This window comes from Gossypium hirsutum, chromosome D09, assembly GCF_007990345.1.
Source record: "Gossypium hirsutum isolate 1008001.06 chromosome D09, Gossypium_hirsutum_v2.1, whole genome shotgun sequence".
Taxonomy (NCBI): Eukaryota; Viridiplantae; Streptophyta; class Magnoliopsida; order Malvales; family Malvaceae; genus Gossypium; species Gossypium hirsutum.
In genome coordinates this window covers 13965977-13987820 of record NC_053445.1, presented here as the reverse complement: position 1 = coordinate 13987820, position 21844 = coordinate 13965977, and the positions used below count along the sequence as shown (strand labels likewise).

At 36.1% G+C, this 21844-nt stretch overlaps 1 non-coding gene across 1 annotated transcript; it reads left to right on the top strand.

Moving 5' to 3' along the window:
• Window positions 1–21070: 21070 nt before the first annotated feature.
• On the top strand, window positions 21071–21177 carry LOC121221488 (small nucleolar RNA R71). Its single transcript, XR_005918880.1, has one exon. It is a non-coding gene; the product is annotated as a small nucleolar RNA R71 (small nucleolar RNA).
• Window positions 21178–21844: the final 667 nt, after the last annotated feature.

Here is a 21844-nt window from a genome sequence, read left to right as displayed (position 1 = left end):
AATTTAATTTCATAGCTATTAAATCCCTTTAGCTTATGGAACTCAAGTTTTGTACCTTTTTCAAATTGGTCCTTTTTATCGAATTAAGCATGTAAATGGTAAAATTTCTTAACAAAATTTTTATACGATACTACTAACATGATGTAGACATTATAATAATAATAAAATAATTATTCTCACATTGGATTTGTGATCCCAAAACCACTGTTTTGATTTCATTAAAAAGGGGTTGTTACAGACCTTATTTTGGCCCTTTTTCTTGAATTCCAATGTGTCCGGTACACAAGTCCTATTTTTAAATAGCCTTTAAAATAATTTAAATCTTAATCTATCTACTTAGACCTAGTACAATTCAAATGTATCAAAAATTAACTTTACAAAAATGTACAACAAAGTTAATATAATGTCCATCAATCATCAAATTTTACTGTTGGACTCATTCGTTAGCTCAGTAAAGCTATATATGGACAGACCATTTATCAATTTTCTATCCATGTTGGTCCATCGTCTGTCATGCCACTTTACCGTGCTCCTTTTATCTCACTCTCGAAACTTGCCTTTTTGTCTTGTATTAATCACAGAAAATACCCTTCCCGAATCAAACCTGTTAGGGAAATTTAAAAATATTTCATAACATGTTTTCCTAGACTTTCCTTATTACCCTTATTCTACAAGTGACTCCATTTAAAGATTTCAGCCTCTCCATTGATTTATTATTAATTCATTCTTTTATAAATTAATGGTGGACCTAGATGTAAGTAAGAATGGTCGTCCTAGAAAAAGGAGATCTCATGGTCTTCTTCATAATCTAAGATTACAAAATCTACCAGGATGATAAAATTGCTCAGTCGAACTAACACATCTTCAAGTACCCCTTTCAGTTGTATCGAAGATCTGTTAGCTAGATGTAGTGTGATATATGTATTTCTAAGATCCCATAACTCGAGTTTTTTTTTTTATAAATTGATAAATACATTAAATTAATACTGGTTCTTAGGTCACATAAGGCCTTACTAAAGTTGTCACATCCCATATATATTTTTATTAATATGTGTGCAAGAATGAAAATAAGAGAATGTGTAGTTTAGTAGTTTAGATACTTCTTAGTTATCCTAGTGGTCCAAGGTTCAAGTCCTAATGTTCACACTACCTTATTTAATTTTTTTTACAATTTTTCTATGTCACCTTAAGTGCTTGTCATCCACCCCCCTTATCGCCTCATATCAGTTGATTCCTTTCCTCCATTAAGAGCCAAACTTACTATAAGTTGGGGGTGCATGATCCCCTTTGCACTCAATGTCTCCCTACCTTTCTCATCTTGCCTATTTGATGTGATTCATTAAACCTAGTCACAGTTGACCAAGCTACACACAGCCATTGTCATCCCTACCTTTCTCATTTCTCCCATATTCTTATTTGTTTCATTTTCTTTCATCTCCATTTTCTCTCTATTTGAGAAACAACCACCACCTAAAATTCCTCCACCATGGGCTATAGTTTCACCACCTTGGAACCACCTCCTAATATTCTCTTCTCCTCCTCCTTTCTTTCGGTCATCGCCTCTCACCACCATCATCACCTCAATGAACTGCCACAAACAACTACAGGAAACACTTCCTCCTCAACTCATTTGCTTTACTCTTTTCTCTTAAATTTGTTGACGAAGCCTCTTTTTCCCTTTTTTTATATTTTTCTCACCTTATCGGGACCACTGTTGCAGCCATTATTTTTTGCCGAGATTTAATTTTCCTTTTTTCTTTCCCCTTTTGATTTCTCCCATCTTCTCTAAGGATTTAATTATCCTATTTTAATTATTTTGTGTTCAAGACTTATCGATCATATATTTTTGTAGATCATTAAACCTCTTCGCTCCTTCATTAAGACTAATCATTGATCTTGTTGTATTGTTGAGTAGTGTAAGTGTTTAAGGGGTGTTGGGAGAATTCCTTTCGTTCTACTATTTTTCCTCATATTCTAATGGTTTTAGGACACATTCATTTTTTAGGTGTTAACACTTTGTTCATATATTCTTTGAAGGACCAAACAATGTCAATCCAAGAAATCCATAGTGAGTTAATGAGTGCATCGAATCCAAGTGTTGCTTTAAGGGTAAGTAATTGGTGAGAACTATTGTAATGATTAAAATTCAAGCATTAAGACACATCTGGTAGATCTATAACTAAAATACGTGTTTGATGCGATAGATTAATATATGGGGTTCAGAGCCAAGAAAAACCTCTTCTAATAGGATTGTGGCAATCGAATCTACAGTTTAAGGTGTGGGATCTAAATATTTGATTTAATTACAATATGCTAATATTTTATTATTAAATAAAAAGCTATGAAATAATTATTTAAGAGTACACTAAGTACTCAAAGCGGAGTTGAAAAACTCATCAAAAGAGAAATTCTGAGTAAGTGTTCCTAAAATTATTAGCTCATGAAATCGATGATTCGTGATGTGTTGATGTATGTGATGATGACATGTGTGCAATTCTCATCTCTATGTTATGTGATACATGGTTTAATTGATATGTGATGATTTAAATATATGTTATATATACATTTGAGTGATGAGATCCATGATTTAATATGAAAATATATTAAAGCATGCTAAAGTGAATAATATGTGATATGTGAGCATGTTTACATGCAAATGTGTAAAATTGAGAAATATGCATTAAGTGAGGCTGTGAGCATGACTACATGCAAAAAGTGATTGAATGTGTTAAATTTAAAAATGGCCATATCACATGCATGTGGTAGGTCTTGTGAAAGGTGGAAGTGATGTGGCAGTTTATCTGCGATTATGTGGCCGTTATTGACAATTACGCAGTTGCTTGTCCAAAATGTGTTATGTGGCCGTTTATTGGCATTTATGTGGTAGCTTGTCCACAAATGGTGTGTTATTGGACGGACTGGTTCTAGTGAATTTGATATTGGTATGTAGCAGAGATGGGTACGAAAATTCTTCAAAATGTGCATTGTTACATAAGCATGTCTCAAAATTTATGTATATGTGTCATATTGATAATATAAGATTTCTGTAAAAATGGTATATATTTTGATTTGGATATGTTTATTCAATATGTTGAAAAGCATGTTATATTATATATATACTTTGTGTTTGATCTCACTCTAAGCCTTTTGAAGCTCACCCATATTACTCGTGTGTCTCAGGTAATCCTCGTAATTAGGACTGGGATGTGAATTTTTGATGAAGCTTTCGAAAATAAATTTTTAACAAAATATTTGACTTAATACGATTTTATGGATTTATATTGAATTTGACTTGGTTTTGTTTTTATAACTTTTTGGGGCTTTATTTTAATCATGGATTATGGCAAGGAGATTTTTTTATAATTTTTTAGAATTATTGCATGGATTGTTTATGTTAGAATTACCGTTTCAAATGACCATTAAACGATTTTAAGAAATATTATCCGCTGCAAATGTTATTTCAAAACTAAGTCATAATACAAGTTTTTTTTAATAAAAAGGATTAAATAGTTTTTTTTTGAAAAGAACATAAAATTTTCTAAATAACATGTTTTCGAGAACAAATGGATTTTTCTTATAAAAGATGTTTTAGCCATTCTTCATGGTTCATTGGACTTTTTGCATGAATTTTGATATGGATTAAACATTTTGTTACTTTCTTAATTATATCCGTTTCTTTAAATCCAGTTGATCGGACATGAATATTTGATGACCAAACCAATGTTTTACAAATAATAAGTAAGTTTTCTTTCAACGTAATGTTTTACAACATCGTATTAATAGGGAATATTAGAACGTGTTTTCAAAGACTATATCCATTTATTTCAACTCAAAGTTTTTGCCATTTCTATGGCCCATATAATCGTTTAGATTGGGCCGTAACATCTAGACCCGATTTGAGGGGTTACATTTAGTGGTATCAGAGTTAGGTTCAACACCCAGACCATGGGTAAAATATTTCTGAAAAACTGCATGTATCATAAAAATGGTATTTTGGGAAAAACATGCAACATGTTGAATTGTTATAAAAGAAATCTGAGGTAAGTGATCTTTAGATGTGAAATTATAGACTGTGAAAATTATATATTGTGAAAAATATAGAATACTATAGACTATGAAAATGATAGAAAACTATAGATTGAGGCAAACTCTAAGGCGTAAAAATAATAGATAGTGAGACTTGTGTAAATCAATAAAATGGAACTTCAATTAAAAAATGTTCAAGTGATAATGATAAAACCTATCTCTATTGACAACATACATAAAACTTAAAATGAGTACCCACAGAGTTAGGACTAGAGGAATGAGAGCTCGTGGAGAGTCGAGTCAGGGAACCCAAGTTGACTCATCCGAATCTCAGGTTTGAACCCTTAAGCTAGCTGCAAAAAATGTGGAGTGTGCACCCACTGTTGATGAGAGTTAACAAGAGCCTGTGAACGAGGCAGGATCGCAGGCCATGTTATGAGTGTCAGAGCTAGTGGCGAGTGCCCAAACTAGAGCTAATAGTCGTGGCACTATAGTTGAGAGACTTTGTTCGAGTTGTTAATGGTTGAGAGATTTTGTTTGACTGGTTAATGGTTGAGAGACTTTGTTCGAGTTGCTAATAGTCGTGGCACCATTAATTGATAATGGTTCTATCCATTTGTATGTACCTTGGGTGATGGTTGAAAAATTGTGTATTTGAGTAGAGGAAACTGTTAGTGATGTGACCGTTCTTAGTCCCCTAGGACAATCTGTGCAATTAAATAAGATCTATAAGCAATGTCCTTTTCAAGTTCAAGGTGAAGTATTTCTTGTCGACTTAATGGAACTACTCTTCGGAGAATTTGATCTTATTTTGGTAATGGACTGGTTGTGTGAGCATCTAGTTATCCTTTATTGTGTCACTAAACGAGCTATTTTAAGGACTTCTACCCGGAATGAGACAATCATGGTTGGGGAGCGTCAAAATTATCTTTCTAATGTGATTTCTGCCTTGGTAGTAGAGAAATTGTTTTGTAGAGGGTGTGACATTTATCTCGAGTACATTCTGGATACAAATATTGATAGTGTAGCATTACAGGACATTCGTGTGGTGAAAGAATTTTTCAACGTCTTTCTTGAGGAGTTACCAAGTTTACCTACAGAGCGTGAGGTTGAGTTTGGAATTGAGTTGCTGCTTGGGACAACACTGGTGCCCATTGCACCCTATCACGTGACACCTAATGATTTTAAGGAGCTTAAGGCACAGTTACAAGACTTTCTTGATCGTGGCTTTATAAGGCCAAGTGTGTCGCCATGGGGAGCTCTAGTCCTTTTTGTGAAAAAGAAGGATGGGTATATGAGACTGTGCATTGATTACCGTTAGGTGAATAAGCTGATTGTGAAAAATAAGTATCCATTACCGAGGATTGATGACTTATTCGATCAAGTCTGAAGTGCTACAAGTTTCTCCAAGATTGATTTGAGGTCGAGGTATTATCAGTTGCAAGTGAAAAAGTCTGATGTGTTGAAAACTATTTTCAGGACTCGGTATTGGCACTACGAATTTTTAGTGACGCCCTTTGGTCTCAAAAAAGTTCTTGCCACATTCATGGACCTAATGAATAGAGTCTTTTAGCCCTATCTCGACCAATTTTTCGTGGTCTTCATCGATGACATCTTTATTTACTCCAAGTCTGAGTTGGAGCATGAAGAATGCTAAGGTTAGTCCTTCAAACCTTACTTGAGAAACGATTGTATGCGAAGCTCAGTAAATGTGAGTTTTGGATTCGAGAGGCATTGTTTATGGGACATGTGGTATCTACTGAAGGTATTCACGTGGATCCAAAACTCGAGGCTTTCTTGGATTGGAAGAAAACCAAGAATGTTAGTGAGATTCAGAGTTTTCTTAGGCTTGCTTGCTTTTAGAGGAGGTTTGTGGAGGAACACTAAGGGTATTCTCTTTGATTACAGCTTCGATGACTAAGTTATTGAGAAAGACTACGCCATTTAAGTGGAGTTATGAATAGCATACTAGTTTTGAGAAGCTTAAAGCAGTTCTGACTCAGGCACCCGTGTTGATCCAACCCGAGTCTAGGAAGGATTATATGGTTTACAATGATGCTTCTGACTCTAGTCTTGGTTATGTGTTGGTGCAAGATGAGAAAGTTATGGCCTGTTGATAACTCTTGAAAAGAGTTATATTTCATGCCTTTAGATCTAGCTAATTGCATGTACTTAGATACATTTACTTGTATTTTAGGATGTGTCAATAGTTTTTTTTTGTTTTAACATTACATTAGGAGCTTGGACTATACTTAAATGTTAGTTATTTTTAATTACTTGTGGAAGGTTTGTGTGTGGTGGTGGATTGGTAGCTGTAGGATGAGGAACAAGAAGTAAAGGAGTGAAGGTTTGTTGGGGCAAAGGGTTGGACTGTTTGTCAACATGAATGCCATGACAATGCTGGAAAGATGTCCAGTCATCATCCAAAGCGAATTGGTCTTAGGTCAAGTTGAACTTGTACCAAATATAACCACTAGAAAAAGTGGGAAGAAAATCATGGAGTCTTGGCTTTACCCTGGGCAAAATGATTATAAAATCCAAACGAGGAAAACCTAAAGGGGGCGGAAAACCAAAGGGAAGATCTTTAGGCAAAAAAATAGAGGGTAGTAGCATAGTAGAGATGAATAGAGGAAGACGAAGGTAGTCCCTCTCAGTGAAAGCTATCTTCTCGATGTTCTTCCATTATTTATTGATTACTAATTGTAAACTGATTTGATGAAAACACTGTTGAATGATACTTTGGATTTGAATTTTAATTGCCAACCTATGAGCTAAATCTCATAGGGTTGGGATTAGTTGATGAAACTCTTATTTTTTTAATGATTAAAGTGTATATCTGCTTTAATACACTGTTTCATTCAAGGGCTACTTACAAAATTGCATGTTTGCAAACTCTAGACATAGATGGATGTACACCATGTTTATTAAATTAATCTAATTCTGACAAGGTCAGGTTAATGAGATTGAAATTGAATGATATGAGCAAGTGTTTGATCGAATACTTGTTGCAACCTCTAGACATAGAGCAACGTTCATATGAACAGAAAACAGAACAGTGCAGGGTACCGTGCTAAAGGCTTATAGACATATATCACTTAAGGCAAGGTAGCTTGAGGTCTTATTCTCGAAAGAAACAGACCATCTTAGAACTCTTCTGAGCAGTAGATTGAGTGTGATTTTGCCAAAGCATTACTGTCAGTAGGGGCAAATTCTTTATAATCCCGACCTTCTAAATTAACATTGTAGACCTTCTATCCTTTGTCATAGTATATTCACCATAACATTTTTAGTTGTTTACCTATTCGCTTACATATTATTCACGTGGTTATTCTTGAATTTGCCATTACATTCTTATCCTTTTTTTGTCATAACATTTTCCATTATTTATCAGTTATTCATATTACACATTATTATTCCTTCAAATTTCTATTACATTCTTACCATTATTTTTGTCACTAATCATACTTCATTATAATAACTCAACCATTTTATACATAACGAATCCTTGTGGAGATGATCTCACTTATCACTTTATTACTTGATTCGACGTGTATACTTGCACAATTTGCATATCATTTCAGATGCGACAAGTTTTTGGTACCGTTTCCAGGGATTGAGCCCTTCTTGTTTGAGCAATGTGCTGATAAGATAATTAGGAAGTGTGTCCCTGATGACGAAGTACATAGCATCCTACAACATTATCACTCAGCGCCTTACCAAAGACACTTTGGAGGAATGGAAACTGTTGCCAAGGTACTCCAATCTGGTTTTTATTGGCTGAGTTTGTTCAAAGATGCCCTGGAGTTTTGTAAGTCATGCGATCGATGTTAGAGGATAGGTAATTTATCTAAGAGACATGAAATGTAGTTGCAATATATTTTGGAGATTGAGTTGTTTGATGTTTGGGGAATCGACTTTATGGGTCCATTTTCACCATCATTTGGCAATCTCTACATACTTGTGGTACTGGACTACATCTTTAAGTGGGTCGAAGCGGCACCTCTCCCTACGAATGATGCCAAGTTAGTGCTGAAGTTTTTGGACAAGAACATTTTTACAAGATTTGGTACACCTTGGACAATTATCAGTAGTGAAGGTTCTCATTTTGATTACAAATTATTTGTTAATGCTTTGCACAAGTATGGGGTGAAAGTTAAGATTGCCATGGCATATCATCCACAAGCAAATGGACAAGCAGAGATTTCTAACAAAGAAACTAAACAAATTCTAGAAAAAGTGGTAAACCCAACTCGAAAAGATTGGTCCTCCAGATTGGATAAAGATTTTTAGGCTTATGGTACAACATTCAAAACATCGTTGGGGTTGTCACCTTTTAGGCTTATTTATGGAAAGCCATGTCACCTACCTGGTGAGCTCGAGTACAAAACATTTTGGGCGGTTAAAAGCTAAACATGGATTGGGTCGCTGCTGGCCATAAAAGGTTGTTAGAACTAAAGAAATGGAAGAATTCAGGGCATAGGCATATGAAAATGCTGAACTGTATAAGGAGAAGACCAAGCGTTGGCATGACAATAGAATTATGCCAAGGCAATTTCAACTAGGGCAACATGTATTGTTGTTCAACTCTAAGCTCAAATTGTTCCCTGGTAAATTCAAATCTCACTGGTCAGGTGCCTTTGAAATAGTTCAAGTATACTTGCATGGAGCCATTAGTATCAAAGATCTAAAAATGGGAGTCACATTCAAAGTTAGTGGACAACGCTTGAAGTACTACTGGGGTGCTCATGTGGATCGCGACCAGCCATCCATTGACCTCTGAGATGTTTGAGTTAGTAGCTTTTTTTATTTTTCCTTTCTTTAATTAATTTACTTTCATTTCGTTCTTATTACCTGTTATCATTAACTATTTAATTTTGTTTCATTTCTTTTTTTATCTTTGATTAATGAGCAATTTTTCTAGATTTTCAGAGATAGAATAAATGTTTGGGATTATCATTTGTGATACTAAGAGAACTTTGCCGCAACATCTCAAAAAGAAATTATGCCGAGGCAAACTGGGTGAATGAATGTTGAGGAACGAGGTAACATGGATTAATTAGACAGAAAAGTCTAAGGGAGAGATTTCTGGATAGCTGGGGCCATTATGTTTCTTGGGTTGCCCAAGAAGGAGAAGCCAAAACTTATATTTTTGGGCTAGGTCACCTCACATTCCCCCCCCCAAAAAAATCACCTTATTTTTCCCTCCTCCACCCCACCAGCTTCCACAATTGTACAAGACTGTGACATTGATCATTTTATTGATGAGCTCAGAAAATTGATAAGGAGGGGGATGAAATGAACCCCATGAAGTGGAAGTTGCAGAATAAAGTAAGTGCCCGTAAATCCATTCATAGGGCCGATTGAAGCGACTAAGCTGTAGTCCAAGCCAGGAAGTTTTTTCCCTAACTCATGCTTTTTATTTCTTTTGCCATGACATTTTTTATACATATTTTATTTTTGGTTTTCTATTACATATTTGTGCATGCATTGAGGATAATGCATCCCTTAGGTTTGGGGGTGTATTGTGCATTTAGGTTGCATTATATATCTAGTATGTATGATCATTCTAGTTTTGTTAAACTTGTTTTGCCGCTGCCACATAACTACTAAGTACTATTTTTCCTATGCGGAGTACAATATTTACTTATGATGTTTGATGAGAAGATTAATTCTTCAATAAATCTAGAAAAATGGGACAATGGATTAGGTGAATTTAGCTTAGCTTAGGTTGCTTGAAGATTACCCTCTAAAAATAAGATGTCATAGCCTCAGTCATCTTTAGGCTATAACCAATATCTTTTAATGAACTTAGAGACTTTTGAAGCCAAACTCAGTCACATTTCCACAACATTACTTAAATAAATAAATGACAGTAAACATTCCAATGCTTAGAATTTTCAAGTAAGTCAGCACCACTTCGTTTGCTCCATCGTGCTGATGACTAGAAAGGTGACTCCAAGTAAGACTCTGTAACAAAGAAAAAAAAATAGGGGCACTCTACTGTAGTAACGGGTTGAGTAGCTAAGGAGTAGTTGTTTTCTCCATTCATCTTCTAAGTTAAAAGCCTTAGCTTCAAGAGTGGTTATTATTTAAATTTTGACACGATTGATTACTAGGTAATTCAGTGTATGCTTTATTGTGATTATCAAGTCAAAGAATTTTGTAACACGCTAAATCTTCTAGTATATTAATATGCTTAAAAAATAGCACAAAAATAAAAAAATAAGAAAAAAAATACAAATAAATATTTTGACAAGTTGACAAGGCTTAGAGCAAGGGTTACAAAGCAACTCGAGTTTAGGTAACAAATGAACTAAGTAAATTAGGAGATGTCTGCTATGGCCCAAAAGCACACATGAGTACTAAGGAAATTTTGTTCTTAGGTAGCAATTTTCTAGACTACCTTTGTTGAGTAAACCTTTGAACCTCGAACAAGTTCTTAGAAATAGAAGATTACTAAGAACTGAACTATATATATATTGTTCTTTGAATGGACTGGCAGTATGCAGTGGTTATGAGCATAGGCAAGTATTGTTGCGTTCATGTATGTTTTGCTTGAGGACAAGCAATAACTTAGGTCTGGGGATGTGATAACTCTTGGAAAGTGTTATATTTCATGCCTTTAGATCTAGCTAATTGTCTGTACTTAGGTACATTTAGTTGCATTTTAGGACATTTCATTAGTATTTATTGTTTTAACATTACAATAGAAGCCTGGACTATACTTAAATGTTAGTTATTTTTAATTGCTTGGGGAAGGGCCGTGTGTGGTAGTGGATTGGCAGGTGCAAGATAAGGAACAAGAAGAAAAGGAGTGAAGGTTTGCCAAGGCAAATGGTTGGATAGTTTGTCAACATGAATGCCATGGCAATGTTAGGAAGATGTCCAGTTAGCATCCAACATGAACCAATCTTCGGCCTAGTTAAACTTGTACCATATATAACTACCAAAAAAATAGGGAAGAAAATCATGGATAGTTGGATTTACCCTAGGGAAAACGATTATAAAAGCCAAAGGAGGAAAACCCAAAGAGGGTGGACAACCAAAGGGAAGATTTTTAGCCAAAAAAATAGAAGGTAGTGGCTGAGTAGAGACGAATAGAGGAAGACGAAGGAAGTCCCTCTTAGCCACCATACGACACTACATCGCTGGAGTGTGGGCTGGATAAACGGAAGCTATTTTCCCAACTTTCTTCCATTATTTCTTGATTACTCATCGTAAATTGATTTGATAAAAATGATGTTGAATGATACTTTAGATTTAAACCTTAATTGCCAACCCATCAGCTAAATCTCAGAGGGTTGGGATTAGTTGATTAAACTCTTATTTTCTTTAATGACTGAAGTGTGGATATGCTTTAATACACTATTTCGTTCAATGGTTCTTTACAAAATTGCATGGTTACAACCTCTAGACATAGGTGGATGTGCAACATGTTCATTAAATTAATCTAATTATGACAAGGTTAGGTTAATGAGATTGAAATTGAATGATATGTGCAAGTGTTAGACCGAATCTGTGTAGCCGTCTCTAGAAATAGAGGAATGTTCATAGAGAAAAAACAAAATAGTGTAGTGTACAGTGTTAAAGGCCTATAGACATATATCACTTAAGGCAAGGTAGCTTAAGGTCTTGTTTTCAAAAGAAACAGACCATCTTAGAACTCTTCTAAGCAGTAGGTTGAGTATGATTTTGCCAAGGCATTACTGTTAGTAAGGGCAGATTCTTAGTAATCCTAACCTTCTAAATCAACATTGTAGACGTTCTATCCTTTGTCGTTGTATCTTTGCCATATCATTTTTAGTTGTTTACTTCTTCGCTTACATATTACTCACGTGAGTATTCTCAAATTTGCCATTACATTCTTATTCTTGTTTTGTCATAGCATTTTCCATTATTTATCAGTTATTCATATTACACACATCATTATTCCTTCAAATTACTATCAAATTCTTATAATTATTTTCTTCATTAATCATACTTCATTATAATAACTCAAACATTTTATACCTAAACAATCTTTGTGGAGACGATCTCACTTATCACTTTATTACTTGATCTGACGAGTATAGTTGCACAATTCACATAACATTTCACACGCGATACCTATGCTTCAAGACAACTCAAGCCACATGAGTGCAATTATCCGATGCATGATCTTGAGTCGGCAGTGGTAGTTTTCGCTCTTAAGATTTGGAGGCACTATCTTTACGAGGAGAAGTGTATCATCTACATGGATCATAAGAGTCTTAAGTATCTCCTTACCCAGACGGAGTTGAACTTGAGACAAAGGCATTGGCTTGAACTATTGAAAGACTATGATTGTTCCATCGAATATCTTTTGGGTAAGGCTAATGTGGTGGCAGATGCATTGAGTAGGAAGTTCATGTCTGAGTTGAGGGCAATGTTTGCTAGACTGAGTTTATCTGATGATGGTGGCTTACTTGCAGAGTTAAAAATGTGACCAACCTTGATTGAGGATATTAAGATGAAACAAACTTTAGATTCGTCATTAGAGCCTCATGTGAAACTCATTAAGGAGGGTAAGACTTCAGATATTGCCTTTAATTCTGAAGGAGTTTTGTGCTACCGTGGGAGATTCTATAGACCTTCTGATTCTAAGTTGAGGTGGTCCATGCCTCAGGAAGCGCATAACAGCCCCTACGCCATGTATCCTGGAGGTAGTAAAATGTATCGAGATATTTGTGAGTAGTATTGGCGGCTGGAATTGGAATGTGATGTCACAGATTTTGTGGCAAGATGCTTGATATGCCAACATGATGAGAGCACATCATGATGGATTTTGTTAGTGAGCTACCATTTACGTCATCTAAGAAAGACTCCATATGGGTGATCGTTGATCAGTTGACCAAGTCAGCCTATTTTTTGCCAGTGTGCACTGATTATTCCTTACAAAGATTGGCTACATTGTACATCGCTAAAATTGTGAGACTTCATAGAGTACCGTTGTCTATCATTTATGATCAAGATTCTCGTTTCTTGTCACATTTTTCGAAGAGTCTACATGAGGCACTTGGTACGAGATTGAATTTTAGTACAGCTTACCATCCACAGTTTGATGGATAGTTTGATAGGGTTATCCAAATTCTCGAGGACATGTTGTGAGGTTGTGTGATCGATTTCCAAGGTAATTGGGAGGAACATCTACCACTTGTGAAGTTTTCCTTTAATAATAGTTTTCAGTTGAGCATTCAGATGGATTCGTATGAGGCACTTTATGTATACAAGTGTTGGAAAAATTTGGGGGAAAAGAAAGTGTTTGGACCAGATTTAGTGCAAGAGACTACGAACAATGTAAAGATTATTCAGGATCAGTTGAAAGTTGCATTAGATCGACAGAAGTTTTATTTTGACTTGAAGAGAAGGGATATTGAGTTCAGTTTAGGCGACTAAGTGGAAGAAAGTTAAATCTAAGGTACATTAGACCTTACCGCATCATTAAGAGAGTGAGACCAGTGACATATCAGTTGGAATTACCTCCAAAATTAGATCACATTTATGATGTTTTCCATGTATCTATGTTGCGACGTTATCAATCTAACCTTTCTCATGTGATCCTGGTTGAGGAGATAGAGGTTCTTCATGACTTGAATTTTGATGAAGAACTAGTGCAAATTATTGATTGAGATGTCACAGTGTTGAGAAGGAAGCAAGTTCCACTCGTAAAAGTTTTGTGGAGGAATCACGGTTCTAGTGAGGCTAGTTGGGAGCTAGAAGATGTGAAGTGACAACAATGTCACCACTTCTTTTCATCAGGTAAATTTCGAGGACGAAATTTTATAAGGATGGTAGAGTTGTCACATCCCATATATATTTTATTAATATGTTCGTAGGAATGAGAACAAGGTAATGTATAGTCTAGTGGTTTAGAGACTTTTTACCTATCCTAGAGGCCTAAGGTTCAAATCCTAATGTTCACACTATCTTATTTAATATATTTTTTTTCAATTTTTCCATGTGACATAAGTGGTTCCCGTCCACGCCCTTGTCGTCTCATATAAGTTGATTCCTTTCCTCCATTAAGAGTCAAACATACCTTAAGTTGGGGGTGCATGATCCCCTTTTCACTCTATGTCTCCCTCCCTTGCCAAAACCTCACATCTTGCCTATTTGATTTGATTCATTGAACTTGATCATAGTTGACCAAGCTGCACACACCCATTTCTGTCCTTACCTATCTCATTTCTCCCATATTCTCTATTTTTTTTCAATTTTCTTTCGTCTCCATTTTCTTTCCATTTGAGAAACAACCATCACCTAAAATTCCTCCACCGCGGGCTATAGTTTCACCACCTCGACTCCACCACCCAATAATCTTTTCTCCTTTTTTCTTTCGGTCACCGGCCCTCACCACCACCATTGCCATCGTGAACCGCCACGAACCATAATGGGAAACCCTTCCTCCTCCACTCATTTGATTTTCTCTTTTCTCTTAACTTTGTGGTCGAACCCCCTTTCCCCTTTTTTTCTAACCTCACCGGGACCACCGTTGGACCATTGTCCCCACCGCCATTTCTTTCTTTCTTTCTTTCCATTGGTGGTGCAGGAGTTGGAGTTGCTTCTACTCCTTCCTCATTATCAGTTTCAATACCGACTGATGAAGTCTTTTTTTCTTCCTTAGGTTCTTGTATTCTTGTCTATCAGTGGTAGGGTGTGTAGGTTCAGGGTTTGTCTCATCAGCCTTTTCTTCACGTTCCTCTTCATCTACATACGAGTGCAATTCCTTGGGGAAGTTAGGAAACGCAGGCATAGGCATGGTGAAAATCTTTTGCAAAGGCCTTTTTATCGCAACGTCTCTCCGTTCTACATAGGCCTAGAAGATTCCCATTTGGTCCTGTGTTCGTGCCAAGTCTGTAGCAATCCTCAGTTGCCGAGTCTTAAATAAAGTGAACTACTTTTGCAACTTCTCAAATAAAGTGAGCACTTGCTGTTCAAAGGCACTATTAGAGATGGAGAGGGTTGCTGCAGCACAGGTTGGGGTAGAAGAGGTAGAAATAGAACAAGGAGGTGGATGTCGTGGCATATCCTCCCCTAAAAAATTTGTAACAATTTGCTTCTTAATCTCCCTTTTTTTTGGAGTAGCATCTTCACTGGCCTAGACAGAGACAATCACACACTGGCACAACACGGTGATGAGAGAGGGAAAATTAAAACTCCCTGCATTCTTCTGGGCGCACCACTGGACTTCTTTGAATATTATTTCTCCCACATTTATCTTTCTTCCTTTTATGATGGAATGGAGAAATAACATCCACTCCTTAGAAATCGTTGACTAATGAGTGGAATGAATGATGCATGTTTTAAGGAAGTAGCCAAACCCTACATTTGGGTTTCAAAGAGGCCCTTTCCATGGTGTAACAGTCTTGCCTTTACACCATCCATTTAGTACCTACAACACCTAGGTCTTGAAGAACTTGATTCTAACCATCCTTACTGATTGTAGCCACAAATTGAGTGTGTTCATCTTGAACATCAGATTGGTTGTACTAAAAATTGATGGAATATTCATCAAAGAGCATTGATGCTCCCCGCACAGAAATAAAAGCATTGTTGGGACAAGTAAGATAAGCATATAAATGAGAAACCACCTTTGTCAAAACATCCACTGGATGCAAACAGAAAATCTACCATCCATATTATTCTATCACAGAAGAAATATACTAATCATAACACATAAAGGGCTTATCTTGAAAAAGAAAGCCTTTTTGCAAGAAAAAAGGATGCTTGGAGATATTGTGTGTGTATCGGTCTTCCGCTGCTTGGTTCAAAAATGTGTGTGGTGGCGGAGCAGATTGTTGTAGAGTAAAATGCTTGGTCATTAGGAAAGGTAGAGAAAATGGTAAACGAAAAAGGTGAAAACTTGTAGGAGTAAAAGAAATACAAGTAAGTTTGGAGAAAAAGAAAACTTTGGTTAGCTGTAAAAGAACATAAAACGATTAGGGTAAAAGAAAAATAACACGACGTCTAAGTAATAGGGTGGCATGGGTGAGTGGATGAGCGGTAATGATGGCCTGATTATGATGTGATTGAAATTAGAGGGAAAAGGGAAAAAAATATTTGGAAGGCCAAATATTTAGGAAACAATTGACGATTGGCCAAAGAGAAATGTAGGGCCTGAACCCTCTATTACCATAAAAAAACACAAATTACTGCAATACAAATAAAATTTATTAAACCAAGTAAATGAAATAGCCAAGAAAAAATAAAAATCGGCAAAACTAAAAAAAATGACCGAGACACTAAAGTTAAACATCTCGGAGATCAATGGACTATTTATCTCATGTCACAGGAGCACCCCAGTAATGCTTCAAGCGTTGTCCATTAACTTTAATTGTGAGCTCAATCTTAACATCTTTAACATCCACAAATCCATGAGTATATATGTGGGCTACTTCAAAGGGTCCTGACCAACGTGAATTGAATTTGTCTAGAAACAATTTGAGCCTAGAGTTGAATAACAATACCTGCTGTCCGGGTTCAAATTACCGTGGCATAATCCTTTTTGTCATGCAAACTTTTGGTCTTTCCTTTATACAGTTGAGCATTCTCGTATGCCTAAGCTCGAAATTCATCCATTTCATTTAGCTCTAATAATTATTTATGTCCAGCAGGGATCCATTCCATGTTCAACTTCTTAATAGCCCAAAATGTTTTATGCTGCAGCTCGACAAGTAAATGGCAAGGCTTCCCAAAAACCAACTTAAAAGGTAACAGTCCCAATAGTGTTTTGAATGCAAAAAAAAAGTCCACAAAGCTTCATCCAGTCTAGATGACCAATTCTTATGAGTTGGTTTCACCACTTTCTCCAAAATCTACTTAATTTCTCTATTAGAAACTTCATCTTGCCCATTTTTTTGGGGATTATATGCCGTAACAATCTTATGTATCACCCTATAACTATGCAAGGAATTAGCTACAAATTTGCAGTCAAAATGAGAGCTTTCATCACCGATAAGTGCGTGCGGTGTACCAAATCTTGTGAAGATATTTTTCTGCACGAACTTAATCACCAATTTGGCATCATTAGTAGGGTGAGCTACAACTTCAACCCACTTTGATATGTATCCAATTTCCATAAGTATGTATAAATTTCCCCAAGAGGGTGGAAATGGACTCACAAAGTCTAGTTTCCAAACATCAAACAACTTAATCTCCATGATATTTTACAGTGGCATTTCATGTCTCCTAGAGAGGTTGTTCATCTTTTGACAATGATCACATCCTTGGTAAAAGTCATGAGCATCCTTGAACATGCTCATCCAATAAAAGCTAGATTGGAGACCTTAGCAACAGTTCTCATGCCTCTAAAATGTTCTCAGTAAGGAGCTGAATAACAATGTTGCAAAACACTTTGAATTTCGTCATCAGGGACACATCTCTGAATTATTTGATCAGCAAAATGTTTGAATAAGAAAGACTCACCCCAATAATAGTGTTTGGCATCGTGAAGAAATTTCCTTATTTTTTGGCTATTGAGATAAAGAGGCATCAACCCACTCACTGAGAAGTTTACGATATCGACATACAAAGGTAATGTTATGGAAACTAACAATCGTTCATCTGGGAAGTCTTTTTTAATGACTTGAATATTGCCATCTTCAAGTCTAGCTTCTAATCATGACAAATGATCACCCTTTTGATTATCAGTCCCTTTTCTATCTCTAATTTCTAGATCAAATTCCTATAGTAAAAGTATCCACCAGATCAACCTTGGCTTGGCATCTTTCTTGGTCACCAAATACTTGATAGAAGAGTTGTCTGTATAAATTGTGACCTTGTTACCAACTCAATAAGATATGAATTTGTCAAACGTGAATACCACAGCCAATAACTCTTTTTCAGTGGTGGTGTAGTTGAGCTGCGCATCTGTCAGGGTCCTATTGACATAATTTATAGCATGAAATAGTTTGTTTACCCTATGCCCTAACACTGCACCAATAACAAAGTTGCTAATGTCATACATAAGTTCAAATGGAAGTGTCCACTCTAGTGGTATTATAATCAGTGACATCACCAATTGATTCCTCAATTCTTTAAATGCTCGTAAGCAAGGTTCATCAAAATTGAAGGGTCTATTATGCTCTAACAAAGCACAGAGTGGTTTGGATATCTTCGAGAAATCCTTAATAAATCTTCTATAAAATCCTGCATGGCCTAAGAAAATTCTTGATACCTTTTACAGTGGTGGGAGGCGGCAACTTTTTGATCACCTTAAATTTGGCTTTGTCCACTACAATCCCTTGCTGTGATAATTTATGTCCTAGAAAAATGCCTTCACAAACCATGAAGTGGCATTTTTCCCAATTTAAAATAAGATTAGTTTCTTCACAACGACAAAGAAGCAATTCTAATTTCTTCAAGTAGCTCTCGAAGGTACTGCCAAACACAACAAAATCATCCATGAAAACTTCCTTAAATATTTCCACCATGTCCGAGAATATCGCCATCATGCAATCCTAAAATGTTGTTGGGGCATTACACAACCCAAATGGCATTCGTCTAAATGCAAAAGTTCCATATGGACATGTGAAAGTGGTGTTCTCTTGGTCACTAGGAGCTATGACAATCTAGTTATACCTTGAATAACTATCCAAGAAATAGTAGAAGGCTTTCCTATGTAATCTATCCAACATTTGATCGATGAACGACAAGGGAAAAATTATCCTTCCTAATTGCCCTGTTAAACTTGCGATAGTCCATGCATACTTTCCATCCCATGACAGTACGAGTTGGTATGAGCTCATTGTTACCATTTCTAACTACTGTGACAACTTCTTTCTTGGGTACACATTATGTAGGGCTCACCCATGAGCTATCTAAAATAGGGTATATAATTCTAACGTTGAGCCACTTGAAGATCTCATTCTTTACAACTTCCTTCATGATTGGGTTCAACTTTCTTTGTTGTTTGATAAAATTGTTGTGACACTCTTCCAACAAAATCTTAAGAATGCAGATAGCAGGGCTGATTCCCTTGATGTTGACAGTTGTAATACCTTCTTAGATCCCATCAGAACATCTGGCAACTTGATCACTTAATTAGGTGTCAATTCTATAGCTCTATAACTACTGGCAGAGTGTTGTTGTCTCCCACATAGGCATACATTAAATGCAAAAGCAAAGGCTTTAACTCTAGTGTGGGAAGTTCCTCTATAGAAAGTTTAGAAGGTTTAAAAGAACGATCTGATAAATCCAAGGATTCAAACTTCTTCCTTGGTCTATCCCTCAATTTCTTGGTCTCCATGATTTCATCAAGTTCTACAAGCGTTTTTGCTTTACTTAGTTAAGATAGATCTTCATCATCATCAAAATTACCATGAAAAATTATTGCAAACTCCTCCTCCACTACTGTTTCAATCAACCCAATGACGTGACACTCCTTAATTTCATCAGAACATTTCAAGGAATTGAATACATTGAAAGTAATTTGCTGATCATTTACCCTCATTGTAAATTCACCTTTTTGCACATCAATTAAGGTTCTACTTGTAGCAAGAAAAAGTCTTCCAAGGATAATTGACACATCTTTGTCCGCCTCACATTCTAAAATAATAAAATCAACTGGAAAAATAAATTTATCTACTTTTACGAGTACATCTTCAATTTTACCTTCTGGATGTGCGTAAGATTGATCAGATAGCTACAGTGTGACTGTGGTGAGTCTTGCTTTCCCAATTCCCAGCTTTCTAAAGCTAGACATAGGCATTAAATTTATACTTGCTCCTAAATCACTTAATTTCTTACCAACATAATGATTTCCAATTGAACAAAGGATAGTAAAACTCCCCGGGTCTTTTAATTTTGGGGGCAATTTATTCATCAACATCGCTGTGCACCCTTCAATGAGAGACATAGTTTGAAATTCCCCCAATCATCGCTTTTTTTATAATATATCCTTTATAAATTCTACGTAATTGGGAAATTTCTCCAAAGCTTCCACTAATGGTATGTTGATATAGAGTTGCTTCAGGACATCTAAAAATATCTTGAACTAAAAATCTTGCTTGGAATTCTTGAATTGCTAAGGAAAAGGTGGTGGTGGCCTTCCTTCATACTGCTGATATTGTTTTACTGTGGCATTCGGTTTGACCACATAATCTGATTTTGCTACAATATTCTTTTGTCTGGCACTTTAAGTTGTAGGTTACTTTTTAGATTGTTCTACAATCTGTCCTAGATTGAGACTAGAATTTTCCTCTTTAGTAGTGGCATCTCTAACAACTTTATTAAGTTGAGTACCACTTCTTGGAGTGATGGCCTTGCAATGATCCTTCCCTTATGATCTCGCATTCTTAGTATCACTTGGTAATGCTCATTGAGGTCTCAAATTTTGAGCATTGGCGATCTGTCCCACTTGATTTTCCTAGTCCCTTAGGGACATGGCTTGACTTTGGATCACGATGTAATTCTTGGCCATGTATTCTTTCAGCAAAGTTTCAATCGATGAAAAAGATGATGCTAAATTTTGTTGAACATTTTGTCGTGGCATCAACTGATTATAACCAAGCGGTGCAATTGTGGCATTCTTCTAATAACATTTTGGGAAATTCCCACTCCTTGATTATTCCAGCTAAAGTTTGGGTGTTGCTTCGACCCTGGATTGTAGGTGTTGGAATATGAATTATTGTTACAGTTGAAATTGCTTATGTAATACACAAAGGTTGGGTTTGATGGACATTCATCAAACACATGATCTTGCCTGTAATAGATACACTATAGTTCTGCTGATGTCATCTCCTGAACTAGAGCTGGTCTCTTCATTATTTTGATCATGTTAGCTAGAGATGATACCTGGGATATCAATGAAATAGTTGCATCGAGCTCCACAGTGCTAACAACTCCCTTGCCAGTCCTAAATCTCATGGTAGGATATTGATAATCATTGTTGGCTATCATTTCCAAAGTTTCATATGCTTCATTATAAGATTTATCCAACAAGGTACCATTGGCAGGAGCATCAACTACCATCCTTGTATTCACGCTGAACCCGTTATAAAACATTTCCATATGTGTCCAGTGTTGGAATTCATGCATCAGGCATTTCTGAAGCAATTCCTTAAATCTTTCTCAAGCTTCATACAACATGTCATCCTCTGGTTGTTGAAAAGATGTGATGTCATTTCTAAGCTTCGCATTCATATTAGGCAGATTATACCGTGGAAAAAACCTTTGGCAAAGATCATTCCAAGATGCCACCATCTTTGACGGCAAAGCATTCAACCATGCTCTTGCACGATATTTAAATGATTATAGAAACAATTTAAGTTGCAAGGCGCCTTCAGGAACACCTTGTTGCCTGAACGAGTCACACACTTTTAGGAAAAGTCTTAAGTGTAGTCGTGGATCTTCAATAGGCAACCCACTGAACTTTTCTACCGTTCGGAGCATCTAAAACATTATCAGTTTGAACTCAAAATGCTAAGCTTGAATGGGTGATCTGTCTATCCCTAGGTTCAAATCATCCAAAATTGGTACTACATGCTCACGAATGGGCCTTTCTTGGTCATCTATCATACAAGGAATAGGCATGTTAACATCTTGGCCATTCCGATGCAATGGATCTTCCACACTTTGATAATTTTCGATCCTAGCCATATATCGCAGTTCTTTTCTCATTCTTCGTAATTTTCTCTTGATCTCTAGGTCAAGAGGATATTATTCGTTAACAGGAATGCCTCTTCTCATACACTGATGGCAATCTTGAAAAAAATTAAAGACAGCTAAGTTAGATAAAACTAATGGAATTAGATAAGCAGTAACAAAACCAAATTTCACCAAATTGTCGATCCCCGAAAAT